Consider the following 6019-nt stretch of genomic DNA (forward strand, 5'->3'; position numbering starts at 1 on the left):
TAGCTTGTTTGCGACTCTATTAGCCTTTCTATAACTACGACATAATCACACTTGCCAAGGTCGACAAAGGAGGTCACAACACTGGAAGAGTAAATTCACATGCTTTAGGTTTAAAGCCTTGTCATTTATCAGATGTCCTTGGAGTCTAATTGTGTAATAAACTTTACGTATGCCAAATCCTAGGCCAGATATTAAACATGAAGCAAAGTTTAAAAATTTAGTTTGCATAATGTTACAAACTCCAACTCTAACTAAAATACTAATGACCAAGACCTTTTGAAGTCACAAGGAACTCCTCCTCCACCATTATAATTTGAATTACCCAGATTCTCTATCCATATTCAATTTAATTAATCTAGGTCCTAATGATTCTTAAGACATAGAGACAATATATAGCTATAAAAGTGGAAACAATAGAAAATTTGTGTAAGGAAGCTCTAATATTAAATTTGAAGAAAATATAACTTTGAAGCAATAGGCCGTTATTGTGTACAACTTTACTATGCCACATGCAAATCCCCATAACCTGAGGCTAAGGATTTCTAAAAAAGAAGACTCAAAACAACTCATACTATTTTTAGATTATACGAATTCCAAAACCACTCAAATTAGTTCATTATCTAAAGCAACCTAAAGATTATGAATCCTAAACCCACATCCACGCCTCTCTAGTAATATTTAAAATCATGGAATATTATTTCTTTATACTACTCGCAGTTTACATAGTTAGAATCATTAGTGAAGTGTAGCATCCCAAAAATAAAATAAAATAAAGTAAAATAATAAATAAAAAAATAAGAATAAAAAAAGAAGAAAAAAAAAGAAAAAAGAGAGAAAAAAAATAAATTAAATTTTAATTTAAGGACAAGTGGCAATTTGCTAACCACTTAACCAAATAAAAAAAAAAAGAAAAAAGAAAAAGAAAAGACTAGAAGAGAAGGGAATTCATCTTTCCCATTTTCTTCTTCTGCCCTTGAACAACAATGAAACCCCATTTCTCCATCTTTTCTTTTCTACACCAAATTTCTTCAAACTTTCACCTCCAATCAATTACCCATTTTCTCCCAATACCTTTCCAAAGTAGAATTTGAAGAAAAGAAAAGACATCAAAGAGAAAATTCAAGATTGAGGGAGAGTGAATATTAACCAAGGGTTTGGAAATTTAAAGGTATGTTAGGGGTTTTGATGTATAAATATTTCTTATAATTTTTATGTGAATATTTATGAAAAATATTGTATTAATATTATTTATTTGTTTATTTTCCATGAAGAAGAAGTGGAAGGCAAGAGTGGAAACTCTAAAGGGAAAGGAAGATTAGAAACCCTAACCCAGGGAATGCTGCACCTCCTCCACCGCCAGCAGAACCAATAGTTCCTGATGTCCAGATACCCAAACCTAGCTCATCAGTTGGGGGTAAGGTAAAGATGACGGATTACCTAAAGTTGGATGCCCCCAAGTTTGAAACAGATGATGACCCTTTTGAGTATCTCAGAACGGTAAAGATGATAACTGATGAGTTGGGAGCAAGTGACAGTAGAGCCATTCAGATGGCAAGGTTCACATTGAAATGTAAGAAGGCAAGGGAATGGTTCAAAAACTATGTGGACCCACGGTTGGAGAGCTTATCCTGGGAGCAATTTGTCAATGAGTTTGCAGGATGGGCTTTCCCAGACAGTTCAAGGGAGCTTAAGATGATTGAGTTTGAGCAACTGAGGCAGACGGAAGAGATGAGTGTTGATGAGTTTACAGATAAGTTTTTAGAGTTGTTGCCGTATGTGGGGCAAGCTTGTGATACGGATCAAAAGAAAGCAAGGAGGTATACCATGAGACTCCACTCCAGGTATTCCTCTTTGATACAATTAGCAGAGAGGGAGAGTTTCCATGCTATAGTGGATATGGCCCGAAAGATGGAGGTTAGTGCCATTATTCAGGGAATAGTTAAGCAGTCTGTGGCACAGTCTTCGGGTTCCAAAGTCCCGGGGACGAGTGATGTTAATCTCTCCTCTCTGAACGATACTACCATGAAGAGTAAAAAGGGTGACAGAGGCCTCAGAAGGTCGAAGAAGAACAAGTTCTTGAACCGATTAAAGTCTGGTCTGGGAATAGGTGATGGCTCGAGCTCCGGTTCGGATGGCTCCAGATGTACAAGGTGCGGTAGACTGCACAAGGGAGTCTGTCGGATTGGGACAACAGCATGTTTCAGGTGCGGACAGGAGGGGCACATGGCACGTGAGTGTCCCACTGCGACCTTGGTGACACAGTCCCAGCAGACAGCTTCAAACAGTATGGCTCAACCAGTAGCTCCAGCCATGTTTTAGGGCAGTGGTCGAGGCAGAGGGAGAGGGATAGCTCCTTCTTCAGTAGGTTCCCGCGGAGAAGGTCCATCAGCTCCAGTTCGGATTTTCTCCATGACCCAGCAAGAGGCTGACACATCAGACATGGTGATGACAGGTAATCTCACTTCTGTATGTTCTGATGTGTATGCTTTAATGAACCCTGATGTGTTTCTCTTTCCTTGTTGCTTCGAGAGCCGTAGATAGAGTGTGTTGGATAGCTTCTCGGTTGGAGTGTCCCCTTTGGGTCAGTGGACCCAAGTGTGATCCATCGGTGGCAGAGTCAGTCTACCGATATATTTCAGAGTATGTTGTGAGTAGATCTCTTTCAGCCGACCTAATGGTTCTAGATTTGACTGATTCTGATGTCATTCTAGGGATGAACTGGCTTTTTGCTCGTAGTGCTACCTTGGATAGCAGAGACGAGGTAGTCAGGTTCAGAGTTCAGGGTGGATCAGAGGTAGTCCTTAGTGGGGACAGATTAGAGATACCTAAAGGTTTGTTATCAGCCCTACAGGCTCGTGAGTTGTTCAGGAGAGGTTGTCAGGGGTTTCTTGCTCATGTTAGAGAGCATAGTAGTCAGGTCAGGGAGCCCACCTCAGTGCCCGTAGTCAGAGAGTTCTTAGATGTTTTTCCAGACAAGCTGCCAGGTTTACCACCTGCTAGGGAGATAGAGTTTGAAATTAAAGTGATAATGGGAACCAGACCCGTCTCTACCCCTCCCTACAGGATGACACCTGCAGGGTTAAAGAAGTTGAAGAGAAGTTGCAAGAGTTGGTAGACAAGGGTTTCATCCGACCGGGTACCTCACCTTGGGGTGCTCTAGAGTTGTTTATGAGAATAAAGGATGAATCCTTAAGACTTTGTATCGACTACAAGTCGTTGAACAAAGTCACTACTAAGAGCAAGTATCTGTTACCTAGGATCGACGATCTATTTTAGACCAGCTAGCAGGAGCCGGTTGTTTGTCCAAGATAGATCTGAAATCTGGGTATCACCAGTTAAGAACCAAGGGAGAAGATGTGCCAAGACGGCGTTCAGGACCAGATGTGGGCACTATGAGTTCCTAGTGATGTCGTTCGGGTTAGTCAATGCCCCTGCAGCATTCATGGACCTCATGAGCAGAGTTTTAGTCGGTTTCTAGACCACTTTGTTATTGTCTTCATTGACGATATCTTGGTGTATTCCAGAACGCAGAGGAGCATGCCCATTATCTGAGGACAGTGTTGCAGACCCTGAGAGAACATGGCTTGGATGCCCAGTTCTCCAAATGTGAGTTTCGGTTAAGGAGTATATCTTTCTTGGGTCACGATATGTCAAAAAAAGGGTTTTGAGGTAGATCCCAAGAAAGTTAAAGCTGTAGCTAACTAGCCCAGACCCACTACCGTAATGTGGATTAAGAGCTTTTTGGGTTGGGCAGGTTAAATACTGGAGGTTCATCCAGAACTTTCCTAGAGTTGCGGCTCCTATGACCATATTGACCAAGAAGGACCAGAGGTTGTGTGGTCTGACTAGTGTGAAAAGAGTTTTAAAGAGCTGAAGAAAAGGTTGACGTCAGCACTGGTGGTAGCTTTGCCTACCAGTAATGAAGATTTCATAGTGTTCTGTGATGCGTCCCGTGTGGGGCTAGATTGTGTGTTAATGTAAATGGCAGGGTAATTGCTCATGTTTCTAGGTAGCTGAAGAAGTATGAGTTGAATTACCCTACACACGATCTAGAGATGGCAGCCGTGATCTTTGCGCTCAAGATGTGGAGGCATTACCTTCATGGGGTAAAATGTGAGATCTTTACAGATCATAAAAGTTTGCAGTACATCTTGAGTCAGCAAGAGTTGAACCTAAGGCAGAGAAGATGGGTTGAACTGCTTAGTGACTATGATTGCAAGATCCAATATCATCCGGGTGAGGCAAATGTTAGGTTAGATGTCCTCAGCCAGAGATCACTCGGCAGTTTATCCCATATTACAGTAGAGAGAAGGCATGTGGTTAGAGAAAGAAGTAGAACTACTGTGAGTCAGCAGAAGAGTTATATAGTTGTCCGCAGGAAGCATGTAAAGTTTCAGAAGGGAGAAGAGTTTTATTAGAGTGCGCAGCAGAAGCATGTTGAGGTTCAGGAGAAGGTTGGGTATTGCTGGAGGTGTCTCCTAAGAGAGGGAGATTCGTTATGGGAAAAAGGGTAAACTAACTCTAAGATACATCGGACCCTTTGAAATCCTGCAAAGGATTGGGAATGTATCCCACGAGTTAGATTTGCCTACTTCCGTGGAGGAGATCCATCCGTTTTTCCATGTTTCCATGAGATGTGAGTTCGTGTCGGATCCGAGTGAGGTTCTTAAAGGACCAGAGGTGAGGATCTCAGGGGGGATCTCACCTATGTTGAGCAGCTAGTACGGATCGTAGACACACAACTCAGAAGGTACAGGAACAAGGAAATCCCGATGGTGAAAGTCCCTTGGAATCACCTTAGTATGAGGAGTACGCCTGGGAGACCGGGGGTTCTTACTCCAGTGGTACCGTGTTTCTTTTTTTATGTGTTTATATGTTTATGTTATATTATGTGTATGCATGTGCTAGTTGAGGAACATTCGGGGATGAATGTTCTTAAGAGGGGGAGAATGTAATACCCGGCTAGACCCCGGCTGTAATATCCAGCTAGAGTTCGGTATCGTAATTCTACTTTCCGATGGAGTTTCAGATGTCGGAAGGCTCTAGAAGGGTGAGAGTGATGTTTTTCTAATATGTTTTGGTATGTTTTATAGTTTTAACGTATAAGGAAATGAGTTTTTGAATGAAATGAACCAAGGCAGAAAAGCCAGGTTCGGCCGCCGAAGTTGAGGTTCGGCCGCCGAACATGCATGGCTTTCGGTTTCACATGTGGCCGTCGAAGGTGGTCTGGCCAGCCACCTATAAATGGCCCTCAGTCGGTTGAAGCGGTAAGAGCGCTGTTTCTTTCACTTGCTGAGGTGAAACTCTGTCCTTTATGAGTATTCTTTCATGTTTTCATTAAATCATGCAAAGATTTGATTAGTTTTTATGATCTTTTGAAGGTTTTAAGCTAAAAACTCAAAGGTGTGAAGTTTGGAGAGTTTGAAGAAGAGTTGCTTCAAAACTCCATGTTAGGATCCTTCATCTACTTGTTTTCACGAGGTAAGTGAAGATCCTGAGCTTGTTTTTATGTTTTCTGAAGGTTTTATGGGGTTTGTGGAGAGAGTGCATGAATAGGGTTATGTGTGAGGTTTTGATGATTTTGTGCATAGAACCTGTTTCTGTGTTGTTTGTGTTGTGTTTTTGGGGTTTTAAGGTAGTTTTTGACCCCTTTGAGCATATACATGAGTGTATGCAAGTGAAGGAAGTGAGATGGTTGAGCTTGAGAGGAGTTTGGTGCATTTGGCGAGAGGCAGCGCAAGTTTCTGCCCTGCTGATGAACTCAGGTTCGGCAGCCGAAGGTACATTCGGCCGCCGAACCCCTGAGGAGAAGAGAGGAGGTGGCTTCGGCTGCCCAAACTTGCCCCCGAGCTTTTGGACTTTCGGCTCTGGAGGGAAGTTCGGCCGCCGAAGGTGCCGCCGAAGGTTAGAGACTTTCGTCTCTGGAGTGCCTTTCAGCCTCCGAAACTTGCCCCCGAAAGGGTTCGGCAGCCGAAAGTGGAAGTTCGGCCGCCGAAGGTGCTTGAGTTTCGTCTCTGAA

This window comes from Manihot esculenta, chromosome 3 (genome assembly GCF_001659605.2).
Source record: "Manihot esculenta cultivar AM560-2 chromosome 3, M.esculenta_v8, whole genome shotgun sequence".
In the NCBI taxonomy this organism is placed as follows: Eukaryota; Viridiplantae; Streptophyta; class Magnoliopsida; order Malpighiales; family Euphorbiaceae; genus Manihot; species Manihot esculenta.